The sequence below is a fragment of the Glycine max genome, chromosome 14 (genome assembly GCF_000004515.6).
Source record: "Glycine max cultivar Williams 82 chromosome 14, Glycine_max_v4.0, whole genome shotgun sequence".
Classification (NCBI taxonomy): Eukaryota; Viridiplantae; Streptophyta; class Magnoliopsida; order Fabales; family Fabaceae; genus Glycine; species Glycine max.
Genome location: NC_038250.2, coordinates 45,705,019 through 45,724,864, shown reverse-complemented (window position 1 = coordinate 45,724,864; position 19,846 = coordinate 45,705,019). Strand labels below are relative to the sequence as shown.

General features: G+C 30.5%; 1 long non-coding RNA gene and 1 pseudogene across 1 annotated transcript; one reads left to right on the top strand and one right to left on the bottom strand.

The window, feature by feature from the left end:
* Positions 1 to 7,127: 7,127 nt before the first annotated feature.
* LOC100814027 (uncharacterized) lies at positions 7,128 to 8,980 on the bottom strand. Its single transcript, XR_137227.5, has 2 exons — positions 8,761 to 8,980; positions 7,128 to 7,752 (listed from the first exon to the last, which is right to left on the bottom strand). It is a non-coding gene; the product is annotated as an uncharacterized lncRNA (long non-coding RNA).
* Positions 8,981 to 10,889: 1,909 nt separating this feature from the next.
* On the top strand, positions 10,890 to 19,273 carry LOC100792920 (phosphoglycerate mutase-like protein 1; annotated as a pseudogene).
* Positions 19,274 to 19,846: the final 573 nt, after the last annotated feature.

Here is a 19,846-nt window from a genome sequence, read left to right as displayed (position 1 = left end):
AACTGGTTAACCGTGTTTTCTTTTTGACAAAAATTGGTAACCGTGTTAAGAATGATTAGTAGTACGGATATATATTCTATAAATTTAAGTTTATGTTTTCAGTCGGGAAATTATGGAAGCCTAATGATCATGCTAGCTGTTATTGAAAAGTTGTTAAAAAAAAGGTGTAATCTCCACTTTAACAATTATCTAGCTGTATATATTTCTAGCAAGTCTTTCTCGAAGAATAAAGGAAGAAAAGGATTAACTACATATGCTAGTCTTTAATTAGTATGACAGGTTATAATGTATTTATTGCTGTCTCCAGATATAATTAACTGCTTAATTTGGTTAGGATTTGGAATTAGTTGGGTTGAGAAAAGATTGGATAAAAGTTATTTAAAAATGTTGATTTTAAGTTTCAAAAATGATTTCTGGATTAATAATTTAATATGAACACATGACAGGCCAGCAAAAAAAAAAAACACTTAAACACGCTGATGCTTTGCTTCTGCTAAGCTAAGTGAATTCTTTCAAAAACACGCTTTAGTAGTATTACTAATAACTAACAAATTAATAACCAACGTTTACCTATAAAACATTGAATTGAAAAATGAATTAGAAAACTATTTTAAACATAGTAACTTATTGTTTTTAGGAAAAATATGTTTTTTCTTTTGATAAGAAAAAAACGTGTTTTTAATCTAAATACTTTTGATTAAATGTGATCAAGATTCTTATTTTTTTTCCAACTAAATATGATCAAAGTCCTTATATTTTTTTATGGATGAATTTAGTTCTCAAATTTTAAAAATCATGTAGATTTACTCATTCATCTTTAAGAATTTATCATGTTTTTTAGAGTTAGATATTACTAAATTCGTACACTTTTAAAAATTTGAAAATCAAATTCCTATATGAAAATGCAAAAACGTTAATCACGTTTAACAAAAGTATAAAGACTAAAATACATTTTTTTTCTCTTGTTTTTTACACTGCTGTCGAATAGCCATTATTGTTTTCATAAACATTCGTAGGGTTTATTTTTTTTTTGACAGAATTCGCAGTGGGTTATTGAACACACTAGATTTTAAATCGGGTTCGATTAAATTACCTATTTTTTTTATATTTTATTTAGTATTTATATTAATTTTTAGCTGTTATTGAAAAGTTGTTAAAAAAAAGGTGTAATCTCCACTTTAACAATTATCTAGCTGTATATATTTCTAGCAAGTCTTTCTCGAAGAATAAAGGAAGAAAAGGATTAACTACATATGCTAGTCTTTAATTAGTATGACAGGTTATAATGTATTTATTGCTGTCTCCAGATATAATTAACTGCTTAATTTGGTTAGGATTTGGAATTAGTTGGGTTGAGAAAAGATTGGATAAAAGTTATTTAAAAATGTTGATTTTAAGTTTCAAAAATGATTTCTGGATTAATAATTTAATATGAACACATGACAGGCCAGCAAAAAAAAAAAACACTTAAACACGCTGATGCTTTGCTTCTGCTAAGCTAAGTGAATTCTTTCAAAAACACGCTTTAGTAGTATTACTAATAACTAACAAATTAATAACCAACGTTTACCTATAAAACATTGAATTGAAAAATGAATTAGAAAACTATTTTAAACATAGTAACTTATTGTTTTTAGGAAAAATATGTTTTTTCTTTTGATAAGAAAAAAACGTGTTTTTAATCTAAATACTTTTGATTAAATGTGATCAAGATTCTTATTTTTTTCCAACTAAATATGATCAAAGTCCTTATATTTTTTTATGGATGAATTTAGTTCTCAAATTTTAAAAATCATGTAGATTTACTCATTCATCTTTAAGAATTTATCATGTTTTTTAGAGTTAGATATTACTAAATTCGTACACTTTTAAAAATTTGAAAATCAAATTCTATATGAAAATGCAAAAACGTTAATCACGTTTAACAAAAGTATAAAGACTAAAATACATTTTTTTTCTCTTGTTTTTTACACTGCTGTCGAATAGCCATTATTGTTTTCATAAACATTCGTAGGGTTTATTTTTTTTTTTGACAGAATTCGCAGTGGGTTATTGAACACACTAGATTTTAAATCGGGTTCGATTAAATTACCTATTTTTTTTATATTTTTATTTAGTATTTATATTAATTTTTAAATATTTAGAAATATATTAAAGAAAACTATATTAAAATCAAGAAATATAATTAATTATATTTTTAATATATGCTGTAAAAAATGAAGATTATTATAATTTTTCTATTATTTTTAATTTTAAATATTATTTTAAAATTAATTTAATATCTATAAAATCCTTATTTCTAATTAAAATTATTCATAAAATATATTTTAATAATTAATTCAATATCTATAAACTTCTTATTTGTAATCATCTAAAAAAACCCTCTTTATTTGTAATTACATTTGTTCATAAAATATATTTGAAAACCTCTTTATTAATTTGATCCCTCCTATTTCTCTCTTTCTCCTTCTCTCTCTCAATATATATATATATATATATATATATATATAAATTTATGTCCTTGGTTATTAATTAAAATAAAATAATATGAATTACTTTAAATTTAACTACATATATATAAAATTAGTCGTTTTAATTATTATTATTTTTATAAAATATAATTTAAGTAACTAATTTTAAAATTTTAATAAAAGTGAGAATAAATATTAATATAACATTAAATATTATTATTATTATATATATCTATATCAGTATTTAATATTTAAATGGGTGTGCGTGTTATTTTAATTTTATTTTATAAATAAATTTAAATTTTTGCATAAGTTATATAATCAATATTATTATTATGAGCTATTCATGAAATTTTACACTATTTTAAAAATTAAGCATGAGTAAGTAAAATTAAAAAATATATATTTTCAAAAAATAAATTTTAATCTTATTAATATATATATATATATATATATATATATATATATATAAAGAGGTACCTAATACATTTGTGTTTATAAAGATGTTATTTTTTTCTCAGTTTCAAACTATATTATTGTTATTATATTAAAATTCATTAAATTGTGTAAGGAAAGATAATGATAATAATAATAAATGCTGTTAATACATATATAAATAAATATTTTAAATATGTGCATAAATTATATAATAAAGAGTACTAATTGAGCTATTTAATCTTCCAATAATATTTGGTAGAATTGATTCAAATCAACAATTATTATACAGTTAAAGTTTTCATGAACGGTCAAGTTTTAGTTTCATATTATTTTCTCAAATCAATGATTATTATGGAATTTAATTTTGATCTAATGGTTGTAAAAAAATTCAAGTGAATCTTTTATATATATATATATAGATGTTGGCTACTAATTATTACATAGATTCTCAATATTGTTATGAAACCGTTAATAAATACTACTAATGAGATCAACGATCAAGTTTTAATTTGAGATTGTTTTCTCAATTCATCGACTATTATAAAATTTAAGTTTTGATTTAATGATTGTCAAAATTTCAAGTGAATCTTGCTTATATAGATAGATGTTGGCTACTATTACTAATATTACATAGATTCTCAATATTTGTTATGAAACCGTTAATAAATGTTAAAAATGAAAACTCACAATATCATAAAAGTATCATATTGTATCATTAGAGTAAGTTTAGCAGTGAAAAGTTTGGTTAGTATGCGTAAAGACTTAAGTTTAATTCTCGTTGTCGTTATTGTACCCAAAAAAAAGTATCATATTAATTCGGTTGCTTTGATCAACTTCAATGTTATGATATGATTGAAATTTTGTAGGTAAAATGAAAAGGAAATTGTTTTTCTGGCATTTAAATACAAGAAAATAAACTGCGGCAATCGGTATCATAGGTAGGGATCCAATTGTGTTGGGTTAATAAATGAAAAATTGCTATATATATAAATCCTTTGAGTACTTTTTTTCTTTTAAAAAAATCACAAATAGAAAGAAGGATTGATGCTGTTGTTGTCGTGTTGTTGGTTTGATTTTGAAGGATTTATCATGTCTCGAATCTAAGACCATGAATATGGTATTGCAATAAGCAAACTATTAGCCTAGGTTGAAGACACAAATAAAAAGAAGGAAAGAAGTACTCTAAGGATTTGAAATTAAAGCATAAAAATGTTAAAATTAAGGGGAAGCCTCGATTGCATTAATTTGAAACGTACGTAGACATTGTTTAATCATTGTTCATTCAAATTAAAGTATAAAATTACTAATAAATGATTGGGTCGAGGAATAAAAAAAAATATGATTGATACTTTGTACCAATGTTATAGATACAAAAAAAAAAAAATAACTTGTGAAATTTCTTAAGAAAGTAAAGAAAACGTGTCATTTAAATATACTTTACTGGCATAGTTTTTTTTTATCATTTTTTCTATATTGTACTTTTAATTATATTTTGGAACTATAATTAAAAATAGAATATTATATACTGGCAAACAGATAGTACTTTTGGCTGCAAAGGGGCATTCCTCATGCTCTCTTTATTTCTTATTAATAATTAATAATACTTGGCTTATAAAAATAATTAAAATAGAATATAAATTATGTAAACTGGAACGTAGAGTTTAATTTCGATTCTGAGATTAGGGTGGGTTGCGTATTAAAGATCTAAAAAAATTCAATATATTGCACTGCTAGGTAAATGAAAATGGAAGATCCAAACAAATGGAGATTCTTTTGAATTAAAATTCTAGCTAGTGTCAAAATATATATAGAGGAGGAAGGTGTTTGGGGATGAAAACAATAGGTGCATTAGGACGAGAAGGTCATCTTCTATTTGTTAGAGGGATTTGGGAGGTGTTGAGGCCTATATATCGGGCTAAAAAGAGTGGTTTAAGGGTACCATTAGATATTTAGGTTATGGGAGAAATATAAATTTCTGGGATAAACGTTAGTTGAGTGATGAAATATTGAAGCAATAATAAATTCTGGACATTACATATCATCCTATGTAGAGAAGGAAGCTGCAAGTTTGGGAGAAAAGATCAAGCAGAATCTCTATTTAGTATTGTTGCAAGAGTTACACTTTCACAGGACCTTGTGGTTAATGTAGGCAGTAGGGATTTTTAGTTGAGATGCATGCCATGTGTTTTTAGTTGAGATGTATGCATATATATATATATATATATATATATATATATATATATATATATATGCATACTTTAGTTGTTGATTAAAAAAAAAAAGATAAAGGTTAATGAACGTTTTCTTGAAACATTGGCTAAAGAATTAAAAGAAAAAATATTTTCGTTGAAATGCATAAAATTGTGCCGCTCATGATTTTTTTTATGCTCATATAAAATTTTTACAACAAAATATTTTCATCTTTTAATTCCTTAATTATCCCGTTCCTAGAAAGACCCAAAAAAAAAAAATACTGCAAAACAAGATAGCTGAAAATGGACGTTCGATTCATCAGGCTTTTATACAGTTAAATCAGCTTATCAAATGTTGTAGAAGGGGTAAGAATGTAAGATCAGTGTGATAATTAAGTGTTCATGCAGCTTCGGACTTCCAAATCCCCTTAAACAATTACTTTAGCTTGGAAGGTGCTCCTGGATAAAAAAAATATATATTTGTTGGCAACGCTCCTTGATAGAATTCGATAAAAAGGAAATAACTAAATATGCAAAATAATAATAATAATAATCTTGTTCAATAGTCACAATATGAAATGTGTTTAGTGCAAGGACAAAAAACTTAGATACATTATCTTAGGTGTAATTTTTTTCTATTTTTCAATCAAAATTTAGATTTTACCTTGGTAATAATAATCTCTATAATTCTTTAATGTAAATTAACCTCTATTATGCGAATTATTGGGGTAGATCGAACTCCAATTTATTGAAGAACAACACCTAAAGTACTAGTATCTAAGTTTTTTCCTTTGTGCAAAGAAAAGGATAAATCTCCTCAACATCTGATCTTTTCATGCCCATATATATTAGCAACAAGAGCTATAGGAATTTCTGGTTAGTTATTTGGATGGCAATAATGGTCTGGTTTATTTGGATTGACAAGAAATATATCATTTCAGTGAATCAAAATGCAATATGAACGAATGAAGGATCAGATCTTGGCCTTGGATCAATGACAAATGTACTCAAGGTTACATCTCATTCCATGAGTGGGTAAAAAAATCCCGGTATGTATGTCTAGGCTCCTATTGCAAAAGAATCTGTTATTTAGCTATCTTGTAACCTGATTTTGTGTAGACTGGTTTCAATGTTTCATCATTCATTGTAAATAGGCAAAATTACTCCTTGTACTTCATATGAATGAATTTTGCTTACAAGAAAAAAATGTAAAAAAAAAAAAAGAATCTCAATTCTAAATTGTTGGGATCTTATGTTCGAAAATAGTGTGACAACATCACAACACCTAAGTTATGTAAATGGAAAACATATTATCCCAACTCCACAATCTGGACACGGAAACACAATATCAGAAAATGCATGCATTTCTACAGAGTCCATTTCTGATTATTTTGTTGAGGAAATAAATATAGACCATCAATTTCACATAAAACCTGACCAAATCAACATAAAAAATTTGGATAATTTCTGCACTTACAAAACAATTCAAGGCATTAAAAGCAAAGATAAAACATAACATAATGGAAAAATAACGAGACAAATATAACGCAAATGAAGAGAAAAATTATTAGCAAAGTAAGCAAATACTAAATCAAGGGTTAACATAAATGTTTGAAGCAACATGTCAATACCACGTATCTATTACAGGCTCAATTCATGATCAAAATATGATAAGATATGATATGTTAAGAGCAAGATAAACATAATTATATCCAATGTTTATTGCTCACCATAGTACAAAACAGATAATAATAAGTGGTAGTGTCAGGGACCATAATAGTGGTGGTGGTGCTTGTGGAGGCAATGAGGGTGATGATGAGAGTGATAATAGTAATGATTAGATTGTGACGACAATGGTAGAAATGATAATGATTGTTATTGTGGCGGTAGCAATGATGATGGTGAATGATGATTGTTGCAATGCAGTGATAGGGAATAGTGATGGTGGTGACAATAAAAACGATAATGACAATGGTAATAGTGTGTAATAATTTATTCCTCGATCAGCAAAAATCAAACATATATATAATAGGAAAGATACTAAGTACTCATTTTTTAATTGATGACTGTAACAGTGATAGTGATTATGAATAATGGGGAAATGGGGGTGAGAGGAAGGGAGGGATAAAGAAGGACTATTCTATCATGTTTTCTAATCCAACTCCTTCCAGAGTAAGAAATACATAACATCAGTAGAACATGATAGACAATAAAATAAGTAAATCCTATTCTGTCGGTGCACCAATCAATTGATTACAGTAGGATAAGATAGTTCTCCTATCATATCCTAGCCACCAAATAGACTCTATGTACATAAACCAATCCTTGTTGATGCCTATATGAAAGAATTGCTCATGATAGACATAATTTTCAACAAGAGCAGAAGACTTCAAAATCTAAATTTTGTTTCTTAAAGGGCATTATATACACCTTATAAAAGTACTGATTAAAAAACCATTTCATGTAATTTCAGTCGATATTAACGCACATCAAGCATGGTTGATAGGCTTGACTTCTTCCAACCGTCACCAAATTCCCAATTTCCAATTGGATTTTTAGCACCGATTCCCCAGCACTTTTGCTTTGCTCCCTAGTCATCTTTTTGTATAAATCCAAGGGCGATAATAATAAAAGTAGGTTTTTTTTTTTTACTGCAATAGTAAATGTAGTTATTCACAAATAAAAATGAAACCATGAAAAACAATAAATAAAACTAGGTGAAACACTAATATCAACAGGCACCACCAATTTAAAAAAAACAAACAAATAGCATTTTCTTGAGAAAAATGAGATGAAAAGTCTGGTTCATATCATATCCAATAATCAATAACTATATGAAAATTGTCTGATCGTCACCATGTGTCGGTTGGACAATGCTGTCAGATTTTTTTTTAATTTCACCTTTTCTTTTCCTCTTAGTTTTTTCCCCAAAAATCATGCATTGCACGGGTCACTTTCTAATTCTTCCCTTAAAAGTCTAGCATATGCAAGAGGAAAATTAAGTGATACTTTCTAACCTATTTTTTATTATTGGTTAAAATTTATTAAAATTTATAAAATCATGAAACTCATTAAATAAGAAATGAGACTTACAAAGTTTTATAATTTTCAATAAATTTCACTAAATAAGAGAAAATAATTATATTAGGAAATGTGTTACTACTATTATGTGCAAACTGCTCAATAACAAATTTCAACGCTTCTTCTAAATAGATTATCGAATGCTTGCCTATACTAAGCTACCAATCTAGTTCTGTATAGATACACGGTGTACTTAGTGCAACAACTGACTCATCTGACATCACGAAATGGGAAAAAAGATATTCAAAGATAAAAATCTAATAAAGAAACATTTCCTTCAATATAGATTAATTTCCTAAATCCTAAGTATGTATTAAGTTACGAGAGATGCATCATAGTGTTTCCTACCTAAGCCATGCCTTTCAACCATGGACAATGAACAGAACCAGCGTGCTATATACACTTCATATTTTAAGGATGGAAAAATACAATAGAAAGTAATTTGATTTTAAAGAAAAGTAATCGAGAAAGGAAAAAACACAATAGAAAAGTAATTTGAATTGTTCTTGCAAAATTAGAACCAAAAGTAACAACGTAATTCAAATTTCAAAGAAACTAAATAGAGTTAAAATTGGAACCTTGCGATGCCTTCAAAATATGAATACAAGTTGAAGTGAGGCATGAGGCAAGTTGAAGTGGTGTCTGTCAACAGAGAAAAAAGAAGAAGGGAATTTTCACCAGAGAAGGTGTTGTGTTGAAGCGAATAGACAATTAGACAGAGAAGAGGTAGAAGAATATGTAAAGGAAAAAGGTTTGGCAATGTCCTAAAAGTCTAAAACCATTTGAGTCGCCCACAGTTTCCCTCTCTCTTTAAAAATAAGAAAAACCTTATTCCCAAATCCGAATACAATTTTTTTTGTAATACTTCTTAATAATAAAGTGATACAAACAATAAAAATATGAAATAAAATAAATATTAGGATGTTCAAAAAAAATATTACAATAAAATATAAAGACAATCATGTCTCGAACAAAAGGGACTAATTTGTTTCCCACAATATCATAAACCATGGTTCAAATCTTTTTAAAGAGGTATTCATATTTAATTTTGATCGTGTCTCGAATAAAACTGCTTATATTACAAAACAAAAATAAGATAAGATTATAAAATGTGTGATTAAAATAAATAACATATCATTTATTTAAAGATTATATACATGGATCCATCCTCTGATCATCATCATATTATTATTATTATTTAAAAATTTGTTCTAACAATCCATTATCCAGCCCCAGCCAATTATTTTAAAAGAGATAGATAAAAAAATATAAAATAAATTAATATGATCAAAAGAAATAAAAAAAAATATATATTTTAAAAACGTATGAAATAATGTAATTCATTATATTTTCTTAAAAAATTTCAATTAATCAAGTAAAATAATCAATGATAAAGTGAGACATGAAATGGAAGGACAAACATCCAACCCTGGCCTTTACTAGCTTTTTCAAAGTTATACTTTGTTATAATTATATTAAACTTAAATATATTTTTAATTTTATAATATATTGGCCTTTTTCTTTCGATCTTTATAAAAATTTTGGTATATATTTAATTATGTATTTTATTAATTATTAAAAATAATATACAAATCATATTTTCTTTGAGATATGTATTTTATTACTCGCATGATAATGACATGATTGACGGATAATCTTGTTGCTTTTATTTATATATGATTGTGGATTCAATTTTTAACTTGTGTTTATGAAAAAATTTCTGTAAAAAATTAATTCCTTAAATAAATATCAATAGAAGATTAATTTTTAATTTTTAGTTGAGATATCCCGATTAAAAAAACAACTTTTTTTTATTGAAAGAAGATGTACACCAGTTAAGCGTCCTTGAAGTCACGTGCGCATGACTTCACTTCATTATTAATTATGTGTTTATGAAATTATTTGAAGCTATTATATTATTTGCTTTATTTGTGATGCATGTATATACAAGTGCCAATTTTGAATGTGTGTAACATTACTATTTGTACGTATCTGTAACTATCCTAAATTAAATTTAACATATTATACAAATAATGCGATATACTAAACATTGCTACCAGTTTACTACAGATTCAGAAAGAAAAAAAAAAACCAGTTTACTACATTACCTTTCTAATTTTTACTGCGCCTCAAACACTAAACACACACAATGACACAAACACCATATCAATGACAAAATAAGCAATTTTTTTAATGTGTCTAAATTGTTGTTTTTTAAAAAAAAGTAATTTTCTATATTTTTTTATAAAAAAAATCTTATATGCTTCTTAAAAAATATATTTTAAAAATTATTTTGTAAAGTTTAAAATTTAAATAGACTTACCTATCATTAACCCACTTTTATCTGCAATAATATCATTGCGCCACTGTTACAATAGCTTTTAATGAAAAAAAGAAAAAAACAATTTTGTAGTAAGAATTTTTAGGACGTTGGTTTTAAGATGCTAAAGATATTCGAGAAATCAGACCCAAGGCTGCTACAGTGCTACGTCGATGTCCTATTGTTCCTAATCAAGCTAACTGCCAACCGTTAAATAAATAAATAATAAATGAATTTAAAACAAAGGGGTTCAAATTTATGAAGCACGGACACTCCAGTCCCTTGCCGTGTCCGGTGTCTGACACGCGTCCGTGTGTTAGTGTCCGATACCGACACGACACCCGTACGTTCTATATATTTTGGACACTACAGGTGTCCATGTGTCCGATGTCCATGTCCGTACTTCATAAGTTCAAACTAGTTCTTTGCCATAAGTTTTTAACTGATTCTTGGAATTTTCACACCTCCTCATTCCAAGTTATTTTAATTCTTGACTTACTCATTCACAGATTTTCCATGACCCGTTCCAGTTTTTTAATGCTTACATTTCCTTATATTACATACTGACCTGTGCAATCTTTCAAAAAAATTAGGAAGTGCATGGAATTCAGTTGATACAGACTAAATTCCATAAACTTCGTATTTCAGTCACTAGTCACTACATGTAAAGAAATTCATAGCTTATGTGTTGTACATGTTGTATTGTGATTCTTGAGATCATTCATCATCTGCATTACTTTTTATAGCATTCATGTCTTGTATAAATTTGTATATAGGTTTGGCATGCCCAAGGAGTTCATATTTAGCAGGAGAGAAGAACCATAATGCATACAATTCTTGATGTAAGCTCCATTGGAGCTTGTAGGCCTAGGATCTTCTTCATCAATGGATTCCTTTGCTTCTTGGAAGATGAATGGCAGCGGAATGAAGAAAGGAAGAGAGAGAGGAGACGCCACTTCAAGGAGAAGATGAGTCTAGAAGAAGCTCACCACCATAGGAGGCCATGGATAAGAGCTTGGAGGAAGGAGATGAATGAAGGGAGAGGGAGAGAAGAGCACGAAATTTTGTGCTCTAAGAGAGCTCTGAACTTTGAAGTTTAATATTCAAATGATCAAAGTTGAAAAAAATGCACACACATGACCTCTATTTATAGCCTAAGTGTCACACAAAATTGAAGGGAAATTCAAATTTCACTTGAATTTGAAATTGAATTTGTGGAGCCAAAATTTCACTAATTATGATTAGTGAATTTTAGTTATGGTTCAGCCCACTAATCCAAGATCAATTCCAAGATTTTCCACTAAGTGTGTTTAGGTGTCATGAGGCATGAAAAGCATGAAGGACATGCACAAAGTGTGACTATATGATGTGGCAATGGGGTGTAGTAAGCAAATGCTCACCTCCCCCTCTAAAATTTAATTAGATTGGGCTTCAACCAATTCAATTAAATTTATTTCCAACCACACACATCAAATATCCACTTAGTGCATGTGAAATTACAAAACTACCCCTAATACAAAAACTAGTCTAGGTGCCCTAAAATACAAGGGCTGAAAAATCCTATATTTCTAGGGTACCCTACCTACATTATGGAGCCCTAAATACAAGGCCCAAAAATAATGAAACCTTAATCTAATATTTACAAAGATAAGTGGGCTCGTACTTAACCCATGGGCCCGAAATCTACCCTAAGGCTCATAAGAACCCTGCGGCCTTCTCTTGCATCTCTGGCCCAATCTACTTGGAATTTTCTATCCAATGCCCTTGCGGGGTAGGATTGCATCAATTCTTATAAGCTTTTTGATGCACACCTAACCCCTCTCGACCAGGTAATTACTAGTCAGATTTACCTGAATGTCATGTTGTCATGTATTTCTGGATGGATTTACATGAAATTCCTCCTCAAAGTGATCACAAATATCATGATGAATATTTCAAAGATATTGGTATATGTATTCTGCCATGGTATTTCCATTAGTTGATTCTTCATCAAAGAAATCAACGAGTCAATAACAATCTTGTAGCATAGATCTATCTCTGCCTAGTTGGCTAGTTCTTTCCTTGGCGAACTTTTGTGCTTTAAATCTCATGTTGAAATGCTTGTGTTTTGTGGCTCTGTGACAGGTTAATAATCTGCCAAAGCACATGAAGGCATGTGGACTTTCCAAAAATATTGAACTTGTTGTCATTTCCCCGTTGTTAAGGTATAATTTCGTTGTTATTTGGAATTTTGCTAAGACATGTATCAGAATCAAATATCACTTTGAGTCTGTCATTTCTTTTACTGACTTTTTTAAAATGTATATCTGAATAAGCTTGCAATGTATAATTAGCCATACCTGACAATGATATTTATTGGTAATGCGTGAAAACTCCTTCACAAAGCATGGACCAGATAGGCTGCATCTGACCATTGTGGATGAAATGCCAGAAATTGGCTAGAATTACTGAATATTAGGATGTCGTTTCTGAAAACTTAAATGTCTTATTGATTGTTCATGGATACTGATTGTTATGTTTTCTCCTGCAACATCTTTTATGACCCTTGACTTGAAACCTATAGAATACAAATATTGGGATAATTAGGGAAACTATCTGAAATTAGTTTTTGAATTTTAACATTGTGTCTGCTGGTCTATTGATGCGTGTATTTCTTATTTCTCTACTCCTGTTATTGTAATGTCTTTCAAGTACTACTTTAGTTTAAATCATGATCACACTATGGCTTTTAAGAAGTGGTTTCTAATATCCTTTTAAATTTTGAAAAGGGAAGAAAAGTTGGAAATAGTATCAACCATGTTTTTTATGTTTAATGTGAGGATTATTAAGTATTGATAATGAGATAGAATCAGACCTTAGTTGGTGATAGGAATTATTTGAACTTGATCTTGTAGACCATGATATTGCCGGTATGTGTGAAGAAATCATTTTTAAATGTCTTTCATTTAGTGAGAAAATAAGAGTCCTTATGTGTTAGGAGCTATTGTTAGTTGAAATTGTTAATAATTACATCACAAGACCATGCAAACATCAGTTGGAGTCTTTGGTGGTGAAGCATACACTGATGGGATTAGTGAACCTCTTATGATGGAAAATGTCAGATACAGTGATCATCCTGCAGTTTCTAGTCTGAACTGCCCTCTATTCATAGCAGTGGAGCTTTGCCGAGAGCAAATAGTACGTAATTTTGTAATGATGACGAACAAATGTTACATGATAAGTATTGTTTTGCTTTGGAGTTTGGATGACTGAATCAACTAATTTACATGAATCTTTCCCTTGGTTTCTTAAACTCTCCTAGTTCCTAAAATTCTTGAGATGGCCCTGCATCTGTATACTGTCATCTTGAGCTGTAACACTGCTAAAGTAAACTGATATAAGTAACGTGTTCCAGTCTCATTTTTGTGCATTATTTGTCTGTGACCTTAACGGAATTAACTTCAAATCGTTGTTGTATCAGCTTTCTGTGGGCTTAGAATGGCTATAAGACAATACTTGCTAGTCCAAACATTGCCCAGTACTGTTCTTTCTCACATTGTGATTATTACATGTTTAACTGAGATATCTGAATCCTTTTAAACTGTCCAAAGTTGGTTGGTGCATTGTAGTATGCTGTGGGTATAGCTTCTTTTGAATTATTTTATATTTTGCTGTTTGCACTGCATAAGCTTTTTCAATATCCCTTTCTCTTCACTAAACAATTATTAGAGGCTACTTGTTTATGTACGTGTGTGTGTGTCCTATGAACTTGTAGCTAGCGACAAGATTAAATTAACATGAGGAGGAACAAAATTTGAATATCTCCCTTTGTGGTGTGTGACTCAAAATCACAATTGGCACAAGTGAGAAGGCTTTAAAGTGGTGTTGTCATAACTGTTTTCAGTTATTATAACTGAATTGGTTTTGGCATCAAAGTATAGTCTTTGTTCCTAGGACTAGCTTTTAGAGTGTATATATACTCTTGATCATGTAATATAGAAAGAGAGTTTTAGAGACTACAAAACAGAGGACTAACAGAAAATTCAGAGAGTTCATAAAGGAGGTAGTGAGCTAGGTGATTGAGAGAGATAGAGAAACCAAGAAAGATCAAAGCTAGTTGCTGCTTGTATTGAACTTGTAATTTCATGATCAATGTGATGATGATGAGCTGCACTTTCCCGTGGATGTAGGCACATTGCCGAACCACATAGATCTTTGGGTCTTGCTCTGCTGTGCTTGTTTGCTGTGTTTTCTTGTTTGTTTTTTTTTTATCTTGTGCAGGTTTAAGAGTAGCAAAACTTATACAAAGAACCAGCAAGTGGCGTTGTCTGTGGGAACTGGGAAGCTTGGAGTGGTGAACCACCTGATTATTTGGGATTAAAGGTGTTTGGATCGCTGACCTTTGCTCATGTTAAACAAGGAAAGCTGGATGCAAGGGCTGTAAAGTGTGTGTTCATTGGCTATCCTGAAGGAGTTAAAGGGTACAAGCTGTGAAAATTTGAACCTGGTGAGACAAGATGCATCATCAGCAGGGATGTAACCTTTGATGAGAGCAGAATGACAATGCTAAATAAGGAGCAGAAGGATAATAGCTAAAGTGGTGAGAGTACCAATTTTGAGGTGGAGCATTCTGAGATTTTAGATCATGGCAGTGGAGATGCTATTGATCTCACTGATCAAGGAGAAACTGGAGATAATGAAGAGCTGGCTACTCAGCATGACTTGTCCAATTATCAATTGACTAGAGATAGAGAAAAAAGGGTGATAAAGCCCACAAAGAGGTATGGTCATGCTGATATTATCTGCTATGCCTTGAGTGTTCTTGAGGAGATTCAAAATTCAGAACCAAAGATCTGGAGGGAAGCAATTAAAAGTGAAGACAACCAGCTATGGCTTCAGGCAATGAGTGAAGAAATGGAATCTTTGAGAAAGAACAAGACCTAGATACTTGTGGATCAACCCAAGAAGCAGAAGGCTGTTGGATGTAAGTGGATTTTCAAGACGAAAGAAGGCATTTCAGGAGTAGAAAGGCCTAGATTCAAGGAAAGATTGGTAGCAAAAGGCTTTACACAGGTTGAAGGAATTGATTACAGTGAGATTTTTTCACCAGTTGTGAAGCATTGTTCAATTAGAATCATACTTGGTCTGGTAAATCAGTATGATTTGGAACTTGAACAGCTAGATGTTAAAACAACTTTTCTCCATGGAAATCTGAAGGAAACCATTTACATGAACCAGCCTGAAGGTTTTGAAGAAGGGGAGAACAAGGTGTTCTTGCTGAAAAAATCTTTGTATGGACTGAAACAAAGCCCTCGAATATAGTACCTAAAATTTGATAAGCTGTGTATATATCCTGAAAAATGGGAAAGTGTGTGTTTTTTACCTTCTCTTGTATGTGGATGACACCCTCATAGCGAGTGCTAATAAAGAAGAGATTGGGAAACTCAAAGAAAGCTTGAACACAAAATTTGAGATGAAAGATCTAGGGTCAGCTAGAAGGATACTCGGGATTGATATTCATAGGGATAGGGCAAAGGGTGAACTATTCTTGTCCCAAAGCAATTACCTCAAGAAAGTGGTGGAAAGGTTAAGGATGCATCTAAGCAAACTTGTTAGCACACCACTTGGCCATCATACAAAGTTATATGTTATTCAAGCACCAGAAACAGCTGAAGAAAGGTCTAAAATGGATCAAACACCCTATGTCAGTGGTGTTGGAAGCATAATGTATGGAATGGTTTGCAGCAGACCTAACTTGGCTCATGTTGTAAGTATTATAAGCAGATTCATGGGAGATCCTGGCAGTGCACATTGGGAAGCTGTGAAGTGGACACTAAGGTATCTAAATGGATCTTTGAAAGCTGGATTAAGGTACAAGCAAACAACACACGAGGCAGCAATCACAGGCTATGTAGATGCAGATTTTGCAGGAAATGTAGACACAAGGAAATCCTTAATAGGATATGTGTTTACTTTGTTTGGTACAACAATCAGTTGGAAAGCAAATCAACAATCAGTTGTTGTTCTTTAAACAACTGAAGCAGAATACATGGCCCTAGCTGAAGGAGTGAAGGAAGCAATCTGGCTTAAAGGTATGGTAAATGAACTTGGAATAGCATAGTCATGTGTCACAATTCATTGTGACAGTCAAAGTGTCATTCACTTAGCAAATCATCAAATGTACCATGAGAGGACAAAGTACATAGATGTGAAACTACACTTCATCAGAGATGTGATTGAATCTGAGAAGGTGAAGGTGGAGAATGTTTCAACAGAAGAAAACCCGGCTGGTATGTTCACAAAGTCCCTCTCTAGTGTCAAGTTCAAGCACTGCCTAGACTTGATCAATTTCGAAGATGCCTAAAGCAGATTGGTAGAAATGCAGCCCTGAATCACAAGGTAGACACTTGCTGATTTGGAGTCAAGGTGGAGATTTGTGGTGTGTGACTCAAAATCACAATTGGCACAAGTGAGAAGGCTTTAAAGTGGTGTTGTCATAACTGTTTTCAGTTATTATAACTGAATTGGTTTTGGCACCAAAGTATAGCCTTTGTTCCTAGGACTAGCTTTTAGAGTGTATATATACTCTTGATCATGTAAAGCAGAAAGAGAGTTTTATAGACTATAAAACAGACGAGTAGCAGAAAATTCAGAGAGTTCATAAAGGAGGTAGTGAGCTAGGTGATTGAGAGAGGTTTTGAAAAGAGAAAACAAGAAAGATCAAAGCTAGCTGTTGTTTGTATTGAACTTGTAATTTCATGATCAATATGATGATGATGATGAGCTGCACTTTCCCATGGATGTAGGCACATTGCCGAACCACGTAAATCTTTGGGTCTTGCTCTATTGTGCTTGTTTGTTTTTTTTATCTTGTGCAGGTTTAAGAGTAACAGAACTTATACAAAGAACCAACACCCTCCTATTGTTTTAAATTTCATTAGCTATAAAATGAATATGCTTTTATGTAATGCTTTATTTTTTTAATGTAGGGAGTTCATCCTGTTGATAAGAGAAGAACTGTCAGCGAGTACCGAAATATTTTTCCAGCAATTGATTTTTCACTGGTAAGTGATTCTTTTACTGTCATCTCATAATATGGTCTAGCAGCTACTGTAATCAAGTTTGTTCTAATGAACTGGTTGCCAGAAGATAACTAGAATTTGGTTGAATGAGATTCATTCTTAATATAAAATCTGTTTAAATTGAAAGTGATGAGGACATTTCATGGGAAGCTGATGTCAAAGAAAAGACAAATGAAGTTTCTACAAGGGGCATGAAGTTTTTGGAATGGTGAGTGATATTAAATAATATTATCTATATTTCTTGCCAATGACTATGCATATTTAGCATGTAGAAAAATCATGTTAAACAAAAAAGTAGGCATAGCCAAAGAGGCCTGAGCATACTGAAATTAAGCTTCATATTTGCATAAATTGAAGTTCAAAAAGAAAAACTTTAATGGATTTAATCACTTCAAGTTTTTGCACATATTTTTGCCGGTGTTTTTGCATTGCATTTGAAGCACTAATTTCCGGTTTCTGTGGCTTTAGATTCTAAAAAATGTAAGGTAACTTTGACAATAATGCCATTTAGACTATGCCTTGCAAATGTTATCTAGTGGCCGAATGGCTACAGCCAAAGATCTGACATATTTTCCCCAAATATTGCTGTTGGTCAGGTTATGGACATGTAAAGAGAAGGTGATATTGAAATTTTAAAGGATCCTTATAAAATACCAATATAAGCACCAGGAACACATTACGTTAGATTGTCAAGAAGAGTTTTAGCAATATTTACATTCATAATAATTGATCAAACAAATGTCGTGGAATCTGAATCTGTACATGATTTTTGATCTATGTATTCTTTTTAGGATATATTACAAAAATAATTAATATTATTATCTTATAATATTAACCTACATTTATTATTAGAATTAGGATCTGTTACAAAAATAATTAATATAATTATCTTATAATATTAGTTCACATTAATTATTAAAATAGAAAATTTCAACTGGAGATAATTGTTTTTACCCACATCAGTTTTCTTTTTAATAGGCTCCGTGCTTTTGGAAATGATTGTCACCCAGATGTAAAGAGTGAAGCACACAGTAAACATTTCTCCTGAAAGATTGCCTTGTATAATGCTTGAAATTATAAATAATGAGATTATTAGTATTTGGACTTAACCTCAAAAGCTGCTTTTTGAAAATGTCTCCCGAACACTAAGGATCAATCTCAACGAATCCTTCAAGGTAAAAAAAAAAAAAAAAAACCTTCATGACTTCATCTTATGTTGTTTTACAATAGTTTAAATAAAGTACTCATAGATACCTTGTAACTTCTGATATCTTATCAGATCTTCAAATATGTACCTTTTTCTTCTGCATTTATTATTTAACTTGAATTTTCTGACTTCATCGTGAAGTTAATTTGACGATTACCTTCACCCTTATAGAATATTATTCTGTTACATAGAACAAATGGAAACAAGTCGAAAGACTTTGGATGTTCAGGAAAAACTCTTGTATGTAATAATAATATGGTGTAAATGTGCTAACTATAAACTAATTGTTGTGTTACTCTTTCATAAGACTAATTGACAAAATTTTGTTCTACAGCTTTGCTAATTGTGAGCTGCGTTCTATCGTCATCATTGATAGAGGGTGAGAATTTTACACTCAGAACACAACTTATATTCAATGTTATGCAGAAAATTCATTTGAGCTTTATTATATATGCAGTATGATTGGATCAAGTGAATCAACTACCAACTATTCTGCTGACTAAAAACATTCAGGGATTAGGCTGACCAAATAATAGCTCCTCCTCATGATCATTGGTCGTATATTGGAATTTTCATTGGTACAATAGGGTTATTTCTTAATTAGGCAAGGGTTCAATTTTTTGTTTTACCCAAACACACTACATCCATAGGAGCAGTTTCAAAATTCCTGTTAGTAGCATAAAGTAGATTGGAAACATATGTAGCTGCCAAATTTTAAATGGTAAAAAGGATGCCAACAATGATTATATATACCAAGTTTAGTTAATTCCAAATTCATGCATGAATTGACATTTGTCTTTCCACTTTAACCAAGTATATTATAAACATGTATTCTATGTTTGCCAGAGTAATGCTATGTAGTTGAGTTAATTAAATCAAATTTATCCTGTCTAGGAGCTGTGATGAGAATGAACAGAACAAGAGTTCAAATATCACTTTCATTTTCTCCACGTATCTTTATTTATTGATATCAAATTATCAATTTCACATACCACCACGGCCCACAGTGCCACGCATCACCACGCCATAAGCCATATCACTTGGTGAATGTATACACTTATATATGTATCAGGTTA